Here is an 18,021-nt window from a genome sequence, read left to right as displayed (position 1 = left end):
AGATGGACATCTGACTGTGAAGAGGCCTTTCTCAAACTAAAATGGAGTCTTACCGATGCTCCTACATTGGCATATGCTGACCCCACACTGCCCTATACATTACATGTGGATGCCTCCTTTTATGGTCTAGGTGCAGTGTTGTACCAAACTAATGATGGGAAATTATGTCCAGTCTCTTATATCAGCCCGGGACTGTCCCATAGTGAGAGGAGATATCCTGTACACAAATTAGAATTCTTTGCTCTTAAATGGGCTATCGCTGACAGATTTCTTGTATGGGGCACGCTTTGAGGTGTTTACTAACAATCCCCTAACCTATGTACAAACAACTGCCAAATTAGATACTACTGGGCATAGGTGGTTAGCTGCTTTGACTATATTTGATTTTAAAATCAAGTACTGCCCAGGCAGCAATAACATAGATGCGGATTCTTTGTCTAGGTTACCCAGAACCGAAGGTGAACCAGATGGGTCAGAATGGATTGAAGTTCCATCAACCACCATTAAGGGGTTATGCTTTAATATACAGTGTGAAGGAAAGTAATGTATCAGTGCACTTGGCACCTCTGAAAAGGCTTTGCCCCTGGCTTATTGTTGGTCAAGCCAATTAGAATTAGGGGACTTGCCTATAATAGGACAGGAACAAATCCACCTGGATCAAAGGGATGATCCAACTATCTCCCCTGACATATGTACTCTACCTTGAGTCCGGTTGTACTGAATGTGATGTAAGTACTATGACAAAAGCTTCCAAGTTATTGTTGATGCAGGCAAAACAATTGCTCCTGAAAAAAGGGATATTGTACCATAAATTTATTAAATCTAATGGAAAAGTCAAATTTCAATTAGTTGCTCCACAGTCCTATAGAGTCATTATTTTAAATGCATTGCTTGATCAGCACGGTCATCTCAGGGTTTAAAAAACAGCAGGGCTGATAACTGACCGTTTCTATTGGACCTTAATGGATCAGGATATTGAGAACTACTGTAAAACATGTGGTAGTTGTATTTTGAGGAAGACTCTTCCCACTAAGGGGGTCATTCCAAGTTGTTCGCTCGTTGTCGATTTTCGCTACACTGCGATTAGTCGCTTACTGCGCATGCGCAAGGTTCGCAGAGCGCATGCGCTTAGTTATTTTACACAAAAGTTAGGTATTTTACTCACGGCATAACAAAGCTTTTTCATTGCTGTGCTGATCGGAGTGTGATTGACAGGAAGTGGGTGTTTCTGGGCGGAAACTGGCCATTTTATGGGAGTGTGCAGAAAAACGCAGGCATTCCAGTTGCAAAACGCAGAAGTGGCTGGAGAAACGGGGGAGTGGTTGGGCAAACGCTGGGTGTGTTTGTGACGTCAAACCAGGAATGAAAAGGACTGAGCTACTGAGAAACTGCTAAGAAATTTCTATTCGCAATTCTGCTAATCTTTCGTTTGCACTTCTGCTAAGCTAAGATACACTACCAGAGGGCGGCGGCTTAGCGTGTGCAATGCTGCTAAAAGCAGCTAGCGAGCGAACAACTCGGAATCACCCCCTAAGTCCGCTTCCCTTGTTAATATCACTAGTCATGGCCCCATGGATCTAGTATGCATTGATTATTTATCATTGGAAACATCACCTGGCAAGGAATGTAATATCCTTGTAGTAGCGGATCACTTCACCCGTTATACCCAGGCTTATGTTACATCTGATCAAAGGGCAGTGACTGTGGCTAAAACCCTATGGGAACGGTTCTTTGTTCACTATGGCTTACCTGCTAGGTTACACTCCGACCAGGGGTGGGATTTTAAAGGGAAAATTATTCGGGAGCTGTGTAGGTGCTGTGGAATAAAAAAATCCCAAACCACTCCTTACCATTCTCAGGGAAATCCTCCGCCAGGGCATTTTAATTATACCCTGCTTGATATGATGGGCACCTTGGACCCAAGGTGCCGGACCCAGTGGGGTAGGAAGATATGCCATTTGGTGAATGTCTACAACTGCACTAAGAATGAATCCACTGGGTACTCACCATATGAATTGATGTTTGGGCGTGAAGACGGACTGCCCATAGCTGTCTCTCTAGGACTTCCCTTCCAGGATGCTAAGGGACAATGTCATACACAGTATATAACTAAATTAAGAAAGGAGCTAAGATATGCTCATCAGTTAGCTCAGGAATCTGCTAGAAAATCTGGGGCTAAGAACAAGATCAGATATGATCTGAGAGTGAAGGAAAATGTATTGGGAATAGGGAATCGAGTTCTAGTACAGCAATTAGGACTGTCCAGATGACAAAATTAGCTTATTGGTGGAGGCCTGAACCATATGTGGTAATGGAACAATTGCCCAAAATATCTGTTTATAAAATGAGGCCAGAGTCGGGGGAGGGACCAGTTGTTACCTACCTCCGACAGCATCTCCTGCTTATATACCAAGATATTCATCTCCCTGACATTGTTGAAACCGAGCCACTGAGAAGATCTACTTGGAGAGACAGTGGTAGATTACGATCTTCTAATAGCCAAAGCCCCTTACCAGAAATTTCATTAGGTAATAATGATGATGCTGAAGGCAATGAGAGATGCCCAGGATATTTTTATTATGAAAATACTATAGCAGGCAATTTTCCCCAGCCCTCCGAGTTTAACCCCCCCTCAGGTGCTTGATGAGAGTCCCATGGAAGAGGAGTGTTTTATATCATCTAATAATAACAATGAAGGTGGTGTAGAATTAGAGGGGGAAATCGCAACAGAATGTGAAGCAAATGACACATCTGTTAGCCCAAGTAGGAACCCTTATATTGAGCCAGCTATCCCAGATGCTGACGAGGGGAGAGGGGGTAGCAAATGGCCATTAAGTGAACGAAGGTCGCCATTAGTTTTAACCTATCCTGAAATGGGTAAACCTGTATATGTACCTCAAATAATTCACCCAAATTTAGTCTTCACCTGGCCCTACTTTGGGTGTGACCCATTGAAAGGAAAGGATTTATGGTGATCTGAAGAAATGGGATGGCTTGGTAGGCAGATCACCAGGGGGAGAGTGTAGCATGAATATTGGCTATTTCACTTATACAGTTGCAAGAAAAAGTATGTGAACCCTTTGGAGTTTCCTGGATTTGTGCATAAATTGGTCATAAAATGTGTTCTGATCTTCATCTAAGTCACAACAATAGACAAACATAGTTTTTTTTTTTTAAAGATATTTTTATTGAGATTTTTCATCATACAAAACATAAGAGTTTAAAACAGACGAAAATTAGTACAGGCATCTTTTTCAAGAATGGACGATATAATGCAAAGTCATAATAATAATTTTGTTACAATGCTTAACATTAAATGTATGTCAATAATAAAAGGAATTATCATTATGTTGAGATTATAGATACATAACAACAAATAATAGCATTATCCTCGTCCTTAATCAATATCTAAAAAATTACGAGACATAGCCTTGAAGTAATCATAACTTGTTGACTAAGTATAGACCCTAAACAGAAATTAAAATACCTGGGAGGGAGGGAGGGAAGAAAGAGGGGAAAAAAAAATAGAAAGATAGAAAAAGAAAAAAGAAAGAAAATAGATAGTAGTCAATACTCCACAGTTCAAAATTTTTCCGAATACCAAAAAGAATAAATCGAAATAAAAACCATTATGTAATTGTGTTCCTATCCAATTAAACCTTCAAAAAGGGAACTGGTTCCTATGTTGAAGTTACACCAATCTTAAAGAGGGAAATCACCAAAGATTCTATAAATTTGTGTTTGAGCCTCCGGATCCAGAGTATTTATAAATGGAGCCCATTTGAAATAAAACTTTTGTATATTCACACCCACATTTAAACATGCATATTTCTTTTCATAATATAAAATATTTGTCAATTTCCGTTTAACCTCTAAGACTGTAGGGGCTGATTTTTTAGTCCAATGAAGTAGTATACATTTCTTACTTATAGTAAGAATAGTAATGAGAAGAGGTAAAATATGTTTTTTATTATGTCCTAGATCCCAGGTGGAAAAACTAAGTCCTAGACAGGCTTTCGGATCCGGTCTCAGCTGGAGGTCAAGCACTGAATTTAGAAAACATATTATCTTACACCAAAAATTTCTCAACTTATAGCAATCCCATGTACAATGAATAAAATTTGCAATTGCAGTTCCACATTTAATACAAATACCTTGTTCTTCCTTTACCATATGCCTCCTTTGATGTGGAGTAATATATGCTCTATGTAGTATCCGTATATAAACCTCTTGCAAATATGCAGAAGAGAGAACTTTCAAAGAAATATCCGCTAGTTCTGTCAATTCTGGGATATCAGAGAGGGAAGGAATATCTGCTTTCCACTTCTGCAGCAAATTATCCCATTGCACGTGTTCAGTATCACCCATTATTAATTGGTATAAATATTTAATTTTGTAACTTTTATTCAAAAGAAAAGTAAACAGCATATCAACAGATTTTACTTGTGATACATGAACACCCATTTTGGGTATGTAAGGTTTTGATGCTTTAATAGAAGTCAAAAAATGACGTGTTTGGAAGTACATGAACATATGATTTTGTGGAATAGAATAAGTAAGACAGATATCGAAAAATGTAGAAATCGAGCCTCCTGGGTCAAACACTTTATATGACAAATCTAGCCTTTTCCTCTTCCACAGTGTAAATCTTGAATTAGTCAAAGTTGGAGGGAATGAGGGGTTTCCCCACAGTGATATATATTGGGTCACGTAAGGGTTGGTTTTAAATGTATTATTTATGGTTAGCCATGCTTTATAAGTGTCTTCAAAAAGAACATGAGTCTTAATCCATTGAGGGATTAGTGACAGTTTAGATTGTAACAGAGCTCCCGGGGCATAGGGTAAAATATAGCTGATTCTAATTCAAAATCTACATTAATCCAGGCATTAATATATCTGAAAAAGATGGAAAGTGAATAAGCTGGCACGTCAGGATAACCCAAACCTCCTTTCCGTTTATGTACAACCATTTTTGCCCTGGAAATACGTGGTCGTTTACCTTGCCAGATAAATTTGGAAAATATAGCATCCAATTTCTTAATATCCGAAGCAGATAAAGCTATTGGAATTTGTTGCATACAGTAAAACAATTTCGGAAATAAAATAGATTGGACAACAGCCAATCTTCCCAAGAGAGAGAGCGGCAAATCTTTCCATGACTCAAGCTTCAATGCTATCTTGGCTATTACTGAGGTAAAATTGGCCAAATACATCTGAGAGAGATCTGAGCAAATCTGTATTCCTAAATATTTAATGCGTGAGGATGCAAGATGTTTATAAATTTCAAAAAGTCAGAGTTTGTGTTCCCTAAAAGGAGTACTTCTGATTTTGTTATATTAATTTTATATCCCGATATATTACTAAAAGAATCAATCAAATTAAACAAAGCTGGTAAAGAACTAAAAGGTTTCGAAAGGAAAAGAAGGGCATCATCTGCAAATAGTCCAATCTTTAATTCTGCTGAATTAATTTTGATACCTTCAATCATCGATGACTCTCGAATAGCAACCGCTAGAGGTTCAATCGCGATAGCGAAAAGGAGAGGGGACAAGGGACAGCCTTGTCTAGTTCCTCTACTTAAGAAAAAGGAAGAGGATAAAATACCGTTACAAGCTACCTGAGATTTAGGATTAGAATATATAGTGCGAAGAATAGTGATAAATTGGGGGGAAAAACCAAAATTAGATAAGGTTCTAAATAAATGGGGCCATAATACTAAGTCAAATGCTTTTTCCGCATCTAATGTGACTACAATCGGAGAAGAAGATGAAGAAGAAGCATTAGAACATACGTGTTGAATCGCAGCTAAGACCCTTCTTACATTCACCACAGAGTGGCGTCCTGTAATGAATCCTGTCTGATCCTTATGGATCAGTAATGGCAGAATAGGCTTTAACCGTTCGGCTAAGATTTTTGTAAAAATCTTATAATCATTGTTTAGGAGCGATATAGGTCTATATGACCCTGGTATATTTAAATCTCGCCCTTCCTTGGGTAAGACCTTAATAATCGCATCCGAAAAATGTAAAGGGAGTTTACCACTTGTGATAATATGATTAAAGCAATCTGCTAACGGTTTATCTATGAGCGGACTCGTCAAGTAATAAAATTCAGTAGAAAAGCCATCTGGGCCTGGAGCCTTTGCCACTTTCAACTGTCTAATAACTTTAGATACTTCTTCTGGGGTAATCGGGGCTATCAAAGTTTGTGAATAGGAATTAGGAAGCTGAGGTAAAGGAAGGGAATCCCAAAAAGAAGAGGAAGTAGGTTTAGAGTCATTATTATCTAAAGGAGAAGAATATACATTTTCATAGAAGGACTTCAGAATACTCGCTATTTGTTGATCAGACGTAGTAAGAGAGCCATCCGAGGTTTTTAAAGGGTGTACTACTATTTTATGTCTAGAGCCTTGTAGAAGATTGGTAAGAAGTTTTCCAATCTTATTACCAAATCTGTAAAACTTAGAATTTACATTAAACAAATATTTATCTCCACTTATTTGAAGGAATTCGTTAAAATGTATTTGGGCATTAATATATTGAGTCTTAGTAAGAGGGGAAGGGGATTGCTTAAATAGTTGAAATGCATTAGAAAGCTGAGATTGAAGACTGATATACAAGTCCTTTCTCTTTTTTGACATTTGGGAGTGATACTGTATGAGATCACCTCTTAAGACTGCTTTGGCTGTCTGCCAAAAGATTGAGGGATTGTCCTTTGCATATTCCTCATTATGAGAAACATACTCCTTCCACTTTTGCATTAGATTGTCTTTAAATAATTTTGATTTAATCAAATAAACCGGGAACTTCCACAGTGGGTTAGTATTATTAGATTTGTTTATGCGTAAAACTATACAAATTAAACCATGATCTGATAAAACCGGGGGCTCAATAGTTGCCAATTGAACTTTAGGAAATAGGGAGTTAGCAACAAAAATATAATCAATACGTGACCATGTGTTATGAGTCATGGAAAGACAAGAATACTCCCTCTCTATGGGATTGAGTGCTCGCCAGGAGTCTATTAAATTCAATGATTTAGTAAAGAAATCAATACCTAATTTAGGAAGTCGCAATAAAGATTTCGGAGGAGGGGAGCGATCCAAAAAGGACGAAATTAAATTAAAATCTCCACAAATTATCAATGTAGATGGATCATAAGTATGAAGTTTGGCTAGTATTTGTCTCATAAAGGATTTTTTATACGGCGTAGGGGCATATATACTACAAATATTATAACTAATACCTGCGACTACAATTTTCACTATGACATAGCGACCTTCCAAATCACTATCCACAGAGGCAACTTGAAGATCAAGAGAGCGTTTAGCAAGAATTGCCACTCCACTTGATTTTGTGGTATAGGATGATGATCCCAGTAAGACCCAATTTAACATTTGTAATTTTTTGACTTCAGGGGCCAGCAAGTGTGTTTCTTGTAGGCAGATAATATCCACAGACAATTTATTGAGATACATCAATAATTTCCGACGTTTAGCCGGTGTATGAATACCACGAATGTTTAACGATCCAATTTTAACTGACATTAATACCTTTTGGATATATATGATTAAATATAGTTTCGAATCGTGAAGTCAGACAGAAAAGAAATAGAGGGGGAGAATAAGGGAAGAACAATAGGGAACAAACACAAAACATCACATAAACAGACCGGATCTTGTCGGTAATAAAACAACTTGAGCAGAATAACAACATTTGCAAATAGGACTTCCAGCTATTATCCCCAGTCCGTACCTCCAGGGCTCCAGACATAGGGAAATCCAGCAAAAACGTATCAATAAAATAAGAAAAATCCGACTCAGCTCCTCCTTTCACCACCAGCATAATTATGGTACAAAATGTCATCCTAACGAAACTGTCACCACATTCTTATGGCTATATTAAAAATGTGAAAATAAAACTAGAAAACAGACATATTTAAAGATTCAGAAGCCAACACTTATAAGGCATAATCATCCATCGGTAATGTCAGAATTACGTTTTCCATCGACTTCCTCCTTTAAAAAGGCTGCCGCATCCTCTGGGTTAGTAAAATCTAAATGTCCCGAATCGGTAAAAATCCGCAACCTTGCTGGAAACATCATAAAGAACTTACGTTGATCTTTAACTAAAGCAGAACACACTGGTGAAAAGGATTTCCTCAGCTTAGATAGCTCCACCGAAAAGTCCTGATACAATCTTAGAGAATGTCCCTCCCAGTCCAGTGACTTAACTTTTCGTGATGCTTTCCATATCTCTTGCTTGTGCAAATAATTCAAAGTCTTAAAAATGACTGCTCTCGGACGATTCGGGGGAGGTTTTGCTGCACCACCAATTCTATGTACTCGCTCAATAATAAGATCAGCACAAGCGGCTTCAATTTGTAACATCTTAGGGAGCGTATTTCTCACAAAGTGTGCAAGAGAAGTTCCAACCAGCGATTCAGGGAGACCAATGATTCTTAAGTTATTTCTCCTCGTTCTATTTTCTATATTATCTAGCTTCTCAGAGAGGCGTGTATTATCAATCGTTAAAGAGCGAACTTCTTTCTGTAGAGTATCTATGTCATCTCTAGCAACACTTATATGGCTTTCAGTATCAGACACTCTTCTGTTAAGATGTTGAAGCTGGGAAGTAATATCTGTCACAGCCTTATTTAAAAGGGGTTCAACAGTTGCTTGTATAGCAGCTATCATGTCAGCATAAGTTGAGGTAAATATACCTGATCCAGTATTCCCATCTCCACCTGCCGAGGTCTCAGAGAAGAGGTCTGGTATTACCTTCTTAGACGCTGGTGTCCCCGGAGTTGAATCTGCACCCGGCGCCATATTGTGTTCTCCACGGCGTTTCTCCTGACGCGGCTGTTGTGCCGGGGCTGGTATTTTCGGAGCCGGAGACGCGGCCAGAAACTTGTCCATTTTGACCTCCGTGCGGCGCGGGGACCTTGATCGGTGGGTTCGTGAGGTAGACAGCTTTAATAATATCCAAAGCTGGGGTGAGTTGCGGAGCTGATGAGAGACGCTGCTCACGCTCTCATGCCGGAACCGGAAGTCAATAGACAAACATAGTTACTGAAACTAATACCACACAATTATATGTTCTCATGTTTTTATTGAACACACAATGTAAACATTCACAGTGCAGGGTGGACAAAGTATGTGAACCCCTAGGCTAATGACTTCTCCAAGAGCTAATGTGAGTCAGGAGTCAGCCAACCTGGAGTCCAATCAATGAGATGAGATTGGAGGTGTTGGTTAAAGCTGCCAAGCCCTATAAAAAAAAACACACCAGCTTTGAATTTGCAATTCTCAAGAAGCATTGCCTGAGGTGAACCATGCCTTGCAGAAAAGAGCCCTCAGAAGACCTACGATTAAGAATTGACTTGCATAAAGCTTGAAAGGGTTACAAAAGTATCTCTAAAAGCCTTGATGTTCATCAGTCCACAGTAAGACAAATTGTCTATAAATGGAGAAAGTTCAGCACTGTTGCTACTCTCCCTAGGAGTGGGCATCGTGTAAAGATGACTGCAAGAGCACAGCGCAGAATGCTCAATGAGGTGAAGAAGAATCCTAGAGTGTCAGCTAAAGACTTACAGAAATCTCTGGCACATGCTAACATCTCTGTTGACGAATCTACCATATGTAAAACACTGAACAAGAATGGAGTTCATGGGAGGATACCACGGAGGAAACCACTGCTGTCCAAAAAAACCATTGCTGCACGTTTGAAGTTGCAAAAGAGCACCTGAATGTTCCACAGCATTGCTGGCAAAATATTCTGTGGACAGATGAAACCAAAGTTCAGTTGCTTGGAAGGAACACACAACACTATGTGTGGAGAAAAAAAGGCATAGCACACCAACATCAAAACCTCATCCCAACTGTGAAGTATGGTGGAGGAGGCATCATGGTTTGGGGCTGCTTTGCTATCATCAACAGAAAAATTAATTCCCAAGTTCATAAAGACATTTTGCAGGAGAACTTAAGGCTGTAATCAGCATAGAGACTACGGGAGAGAGCTATTCCAATGGGACTATAAACCGGCTCTCATTAATATAGTGACAGAACAAGAAAACATATTATATTCAATGCCAGCTGGGAAAAAGTTATTATCCCTTTACTATTGCAGTATCCATTAACTCAGTGAGTGTGAGTGTTTATGTACTATGCCAGAAATATTTATATATATATATATATATACTAATACTATTACTCCTGGACTATTAGAACGTTATGCCTCGGTTAAATTCAAAGGGACGGAGATGTTAAAGTAAAGGTTATATATATAAACCCTGTTGAATCTGCCATGAAGTAGTTTTTACTACATTAAGGGATACAGAGACATCATCAGGCTATATTGCTGTGTCAGCAGTGGCATTCCAAAGAGATGGAAATTTTGATTTTATATATATATATATATATATATAGAGTATATATATATATATATATATATATATATATATATACATTGTGGTAATGAAACCTAATTGGAAGCAGATCAGGATTAATCCCTACTTGCTTAATATGCCACATCCAATCTCCCAGGTTTACATCTATATAGATATTGACCGTGCTATAACTAGATAGGGAAAGGGACTATAATTAGGAGGCAGTAAAGTGGAGGACTTACTAGTATTGCTCAAGCACAGCATTAGGAAAAGGTGGACAGTGTCATTCAGCTTCATACAGAACAAGTGTATATAAGAGCTTTCAGCTCACTGGATACAAATAAGTTACAAGGGATTTATTTTATAACAGTAGATAAGACCTGGAAAACAACTATGGCATTTGCTACTGACTTAATGGGCCCCAACTGTGCAATATCTGTTTAAGAGTACCCGGGTCACTCAAGATATTTTAACACAGATTTTTTTGTATTCCATGCAAATTAATTTGTAAAAGTATTGTATATGTAGAGGGAAATAGAGATGTATTCATTAGTTACATGTGAAATGTTCTCAATGTTTGGGCAGGCCACTATAGTATAGTTATATTAAAACTATAATCTTTAACCTTGCTAGTGATCCAATATTTGTTCCTGGAACCAGAACTAAGAGGATTTTATATATATTTATATATATATATATATATATATATATATATATTTATATATATATATATATATATATATATATATATAAATAGACGAAATACAAAATACTCCTGAATTTGCGCTAAGAAGCAGCACTATGGATAGGTCCTCTGTTAGTTCGGACCTAGAGTGTCGTATAACAACAAAAAGGTATCCCAGTGCGCTAATACATATGGAATTATCAATACAATATATGGTGGAATTGAAGCGATTCCACTCGACGAGGCCAATCGCATGTTCAGTTTTACGAAGGGTTTTTTCTGAAATGCGTACCCTAGAATAAAAACCCTCTCACCAAAAGTGATTACAATGACACAATGGACACGAGTTGATGGACTCGTGTCCATTGTGTCGTTATAATCACAATCTCCACCTAGTGTTTACACCTTTGCTAAAGTGAGGGGAGATTTACACCTTCTATTGTATTATGACATATATATGGATTCTTCTAGCATTTGAAATGATATTTTATATTGTTGCTACAATAAAACAACATTGGTTAAAAAATACTGATATTATTTCTTTTGGGTGATCTGTTTTGGTGAGAGGGTACGCATTACAGAAAAAAACCCTCGGTAAAACTGAACATACGATTGGCCTCGTTGAGTGGATTTGCTTCAATTCCACCATATATTGTATTGATAATTCCATATGTATTAGCGCACTGGGACACCTTTTTGTTGTTATATATATATATATATCTATCTAATGTGGATGTATGTTGATAATGATGTATGTATAATCTCTTAGTAAATGAATGTGCTTACCCAGGAGGGCCTAGAATCTCATGAGAAGAGCTTGGGTGGAGGCACACACATACCTTAGTAACTCATATATAGGAATAAGGGAGGTTTACATAATAATAATAATGAGAGATGGCTATGCAGATGCATAAACACTAGTGATGAGTGGGTTCGGTTCCTCGGAAACCGAACCCCCCCCCCCCCCCCCGAACTTCACCCATTATACACGGGTCCGAGGCATACTCGGATTCTCCCGTATGGCTCGGTTAACCCGAGCGCGCCCGAACGTCATCATCCCGCTGTCGGATTCTCGCGAGATTCGGATTCTATATAAGCAGCCGCGCGTCGCTGCCATTTTCACTCGTGCATTGGAAATGTTAGGGAGAGGACGTGGCTGGCGTCCTCTCCGTTTATTAATGTTGCTGCAAATATTTGTGCTTATTGCTTAATTGTGGGGACTGGGGAGCAGCTGTATTATATAGGAGGAGTACAGTGCAGAGTTTTGCTGACAGTGACCACCAGTATACGTTGTCTGCCTGAAAAACACTTCATATCTGTGCTCAGTGTGCTTCATATATCTGTGCTCACACTGCTTAATTGTGGGGACAGGGGAGCAGCTGTATTATATAGGAGGAGTACAGTGCAGAGTTTTGCTGACAGTGACAACCAGTATACGTTGTCTTCCTGAAAAACACTCCATATCTGTGCTCAGTGTGCTGCATATATCTGTGCTCACACTGCTTTATTGTGGGGACTGGGGACCAGCAGTATTATATAGGAGGAGTACAGTGCAGAGTTTTGCTGACAGTGACCACCAGTATACGTTGTCTGCCTGAAAAACACTCCATATCTGTGCTCAGTGTGCAGCATATATCTGTGCTCACACTGCTTTATTGTGGGGACTGGGGACTAGCAGTATTATATAGGAGGAGTACAGTGCAGAGTTTTGCTGACAGTGACCACCAGTATACGTTGACTGCCTGAAAAACACTCCATATCTGTGCTCAGTGTGCTGCATATATCTGTGCTCATACTGCTTTATTGTGGGGACTGGGGACCAGCAGTATATTATATAGGATAAGTACAGTGCAGAGTTTTGCTGACAGTGACCACCAGTATACGTTGTCTGCCTGAAAAACACTTCATATCTGTGCTCAGTGTGCAGCATATATCTGTGCTCACACTGCTTTATTGTGGGGACTGGTGACCAGCAGTATTATATAGGAGGAGTACAGTGCAGAGTTTTGCTGACAGTGACCACCAGTATACGTTGTCTGCCTGAAAAACACTCCATATCTGTGCTCAGTGTGCTGCATATATCTGTGCTCACACTGCTTTATTGTGGGCACTGGGGACCACCAGTATATTATATAGGAGGAGTACAGTGCAGAGTTTTGCTGACAGTGACCACCAGTATACGTTGTCTGCCTGAAAAACACTCCATATCTGTGCTCAGTGTGCTGCATATATCTGTGCTCACACTGCTTTATTGTGGGGACTGGGGACCAGCAGTATTATATAGGAGTACAGTGCAGAGTTTTGCTGACAGTGACCACCAGTATACGTTGTCTGCCTGAAAAACACTCCATATCTGTGCTCAGTGTGCTGCATATATCTGTGCTCACACTGCTTTATTGTGTGGACTGGGGACCACCAGTATATTATATAGGAGGAGTACAGTGCAGAGTTTTGCTGACCAGTGACCACCATACTGGTCTGTATACTACGTTGTCTGCCTGAAAAACACTCCATATCTGTGCTGAGTGTGCTGCATATATCTGTGCTCACACTGCTTTATTGTGGGGACTGGGGACCAGCAGTATTATATAGGAGGAGTACAGTGCAGAGTTTTGCTGACAGTAACCACCAGTATATATAGCAGTACGGTACGGAAGGCCACTGCTCTACCTACCTCTGTGTCGTCAAGTATACTATCCATCTAGATTCTATACCTGTGGTGCATTTTAGTTTTGCAGTTTGCTGACAGTGACCAACAGTATATATAGCAGTACGGTACGGAAGGCCACTGCTCTACCTACCTCTGTGTCGTCAAGTATACTATCCATCTAGATTCTATACCTGTGGTGTATTTTAGTTTTGCAGTTTGCTGACAGTGACCACCAGTATATATAGCAGTACGGTACGGAAGGCCACTGCTCTACCTACCTCTGTGTCGTCAAGTATACTATCCATCTAGATTCTATACCTGTGGTGCATTTTAGTTTTGCAGTTTGCTGACAGTGACCACCAGTATATATAGCAGTACGGTATGGAAGGCCACTGCTCTACCTACCTCTGTGTCGTCAAGTATACTATCCATCCATACCTGTGGTGCATTTCAGTTGTGCGCAGTATATATAGTAGTAGGCCATTGCTATTGATACTGGCATATAATTCCACACATTAAAAAATGGAGAACAAAAATGTGGACGTTAAAATAGGGAAAGATCAAGATCCACTTCCACCTCGTGCTGAAGCTGCTGCAACTAGTCATGGCCGAAACGATGAAATGCCATCAACGTCGTCTGCCAAGGCCGATGTCCAATGTCATAGTAGAGAGCATGTAAAATTCAAAAAACAAAAGTTCAGTAAAATGACCCAAAAATCAAAATTGAAAGCGTCTGATGAGAAGCGTAAACTTGCCAATATGCCATTTACGACACGGAGTGGCAAGGAACGGCTGAGGCCCTGGCCTATGTTCATGGCTAGTGGTTCAGATTCACATGAGGATGGAAGCACTCATCCTCCCGCTAGAAAAATGAAAAGACTTAAGCTGGCAAAAGCACAGCAAAGAACTGTGCGTTCTTCTAAATCACAAATCCCCAAGGAGAGTCCAATTGTGTCGGTTGCGATGCCGGACCTTCCCAACACTGGACGGGAAGAGCTTGCGCCTTCCACCATTTGCACGCACCCTGCAAGTGCTGGAAGGAGCACCCGCAGTCCAGTTCCTGATAGTCAAATTGAAGATGTCACTGTTGAAGTACACCAGGATGAGGATATGGGTGTTGCTGGCGCTGGGGAGGAAATTGACAAGGAGGTTTCTGATGGTGAGGTGGTTTCTTTAAGTCAGGCACCCGGGGAGACACCTGTTGTCCTTGGGACGAATATGGCCATTGACATGCCTGGTCAAAATACAACAAAAATCACCTCTTCGGTGTGGAATTATTTCAACACAAATGCGGACAACATGTGACAAGCCATGTATTGCCTTTGTCAAGCTGTAATAAGTAGGGGTAAGGACGTTAACCACCTAGGAACATCCTCCCTTATACGTCACCTGGTCCGCATTCATCAGAAGTCAGTGGCAAGTTCAAAAACTTTGGATGACAGCGGAAGCAGTCCACTGACCACTAAATCCCTTCCTCTTGTAACCAAGCTCCTGCAAACCACACCACCAACTCCCTCAGTGTCAATTTTCATCTTACACAGGAAAGCCAATAGTCCTGCAGGCCATGTCACTGGCAAGTCTGACGAGTCCTCTCCTGCCTGGGATTCCTCCGATGCATCCTTGAGTGTAACGCCTACTGCTGCTGGTGCTGCTGTTGTTGCTGCTGGGAGTCGATCTTCATCCCAGAGGGGAAGTCGGAAGACCACTTGTACTACTTCCAGTAAGCAATTGACTGTCCAACAGTCCTTTGCGAGGAAGATGAAATATCACAGCAGTCATCCTGCTTCAAAGCAGATAACTCAGGTCTTGTCAGCCTGGGTGGTGAGAAACGTGGTTCCGGTATCCACCGTTAATTCACAGGCAACTAGAGACTTGTTTGAGGTACTGTGTCCCCGGTACCAAATACAATCTAGGTTCCATTTCTCTTGGCAGGCAATACCAAAAATGTACACAGATGTCAGAAAAAGAGTCAACAGTGTCCTAAAAAATGCAGTTGTACCCAATGTCCACTTAACCACGGACATGTGGACAAGTGGAGCAGGGCAGACTCAGGACTATATGACTGTGACAGCCCACTGGGTAGATGTATTGCCTCCCGCAGCAAGAACAGCAGCGGCGGCACCAGTAGCAGCATCTCGCAAACGCCAACTCGTTCCTAGGCAGGCTACGCTTTGTATCACCGCTTTCCATAAGAGGCACACAGCTGACAACCTCTTACGGAAACTGAGGAACATCATCGCAGAATGGCTTACCCCAATTGGACTCTCCTGGGGATTTGTGACATCGGACAACGCCAGCTATATTGTGCGTGAATTACATCTGGGCAAATTCCAGCACGTCCCATGTTTTGTACATACATTGAATTTGGTGGTGCAGAATTATTTAAAAAACGACAGGGGCGTGCAAGAGATGCTGTCGGTGGCCCGAAGAATTGCGGGCCACTTTCGGCATTCAGCCACCGCGTGCCGAAGACTGGAGCACCAGCAAACAGTCCTGAACCTGCCCTGCCATCATCTGAAGCAAGAGGTGGTAACGAGGTGGAATTCAACCCTCAATATGCTTCAGAGGATGGAGAAGCAGCAAAAGGCCTTTCAAGCCTATACATCTGCCCACGATATAGGCAAAGGAGGGGGAATGCACCTGACTCAAGTGCAGTGGAGAATGATTTCAACGTTGTGCAAGGTTCTGCAACCCTTTGAACTTGCCACACGTGAAGTCAGTTCAGACACTGCCAGCCTGAGTCAGGTCATTCCCCTCATCAGGCTTTTGCAGAAGAAGCTGGAGACATTGAAGGAGGAGCTAAAACAGAGCGATTCCGCTAGGCATGTGGGACTTGTGGATGGAGCCCTTAATTCGCTTAACCAGGATTCACGGGTGGTCAATCTGTTGTAATCAGAGCACTACATTTTGGCCACCGTGCTCGATCCTAGATTTAAAACCTACGTTGTATCTCTCTTTCCGGCAGACACAAGTCTGCAGAGGTTCAAAGACCTGCTGGTGAGAAAATTGTCAAGTCAAGCGGAACGTGACCCGTCAACAGCTCCTCCTTCACATTCTCCCGCAACTGGGGGTGCGAGGAAAAGGCTCAGAATTCCGAGCCCACCCGCTGGCGGTGATGCAGGGCAGTCTCGAGCGAGTGCTGACATCTGGTCCATACTGAAGGACCTGGCAACGATTACTGACATGTCGTCTACTGTCACTGCATATGATTCTGTCACCATTGAAAGAATGGTGGAGGATTATATGAGTGACCGCATCCAAGTAGGCACGTCAGACAGCCCGTACGTATACTGGCAGGAAAAAGAGGCAATTTGGAGGCCCTTGCAGAAACTGGCTTTATTTTACCTAAGTTGCCCTCCCTCCAGTGTGTACTCCGAAAGAGTGTTTAGTGCAGCCGCTCAACTTGTCAGCAATTGGCGTACGAGGTTACTTCCAGAAAATGTGGAGAAGATGATGTTCATCAAAATGAATTATAATCAATTCCTCCGTGGAGACATTCACCAGCAATTGCCTCCAGAAAGTACACAGGGATCTGAGATGGTGGATTCCAGTGGGGACGAATTAATAATCTGTGAGGAGGGGGATGTACACAGTGAAAGGGGTGAGGAATCGGAGGATGATGATGAGGTGGACATCTTGCCTCTGTAGAGCCAGTTTGTGCAAGGAGAGATTGATTGCTTCTTTTTTGGTGGGGGCCCAAACCAACCAGTCATTTCAGTCACAGTCGCGTGGCAGACCCTGTCGCTGAAATGATGGGTTCGTTAAAGTGTGCATGTCCTGTTTATACAACATAAGGGTGGGTGGGAGGGCCCAAGGACAATTCCATCTTGCACCTCTTTTTTCTTTCATTTTTCTTTGCATCATGTGCTGTTTGGGGACTATTTTTTTGAAGTGCCATCCTGTCTGACACTGCAGTGCCACTCCTAGATGGGCCGGTGTTTGTGTCGGCCACTTGGGTCGCTTAGCTTAGTCACACAGCTACCTCATAGCGCCTATTTTTTTTCTTTGCATCATGTGCTGTTTGGGGACTATTTGTTTGAAGTGCCATCCTGTCTGACACTGCAGTGCCACTCCTAGATGGGCCAGGTATTTGTGTCGGCCACTTGTGTCGCTTAGCTTAGTCACACAGCAACCTTGGTGCGCCTCTTTTTTTCTTTGCATCATGTGCTGTTTGGGGACAATTTTTTTGAAGTTCCATCTTGCCTGACACTGCAGTGCCGCTCCTAGATGGGCCAGGTGTTTGTGTCGGCCACTTGTGTCGCTTAGCTTAGCCATCCAGCGACCTCGGTGCAAATTTTAG

The sequence above is a fragment of the Pseudophryne corroboree genome, chromosome 8, assembly GCF_028390025.1.
Source record: "Pseudophryne corroboree isolate aPseCor3 chromosome 8, aPseCor3.hap2, whole genome shotgun sequence".
NCBI lineage: Eukaryota > Metazoa > Chordata > Amphibia > Anura > Myobatrachidae > Pseudophryne > Pseudophryne corroboree.
This window is presented reverse-complemented; position numbering follows the sequence as displayed.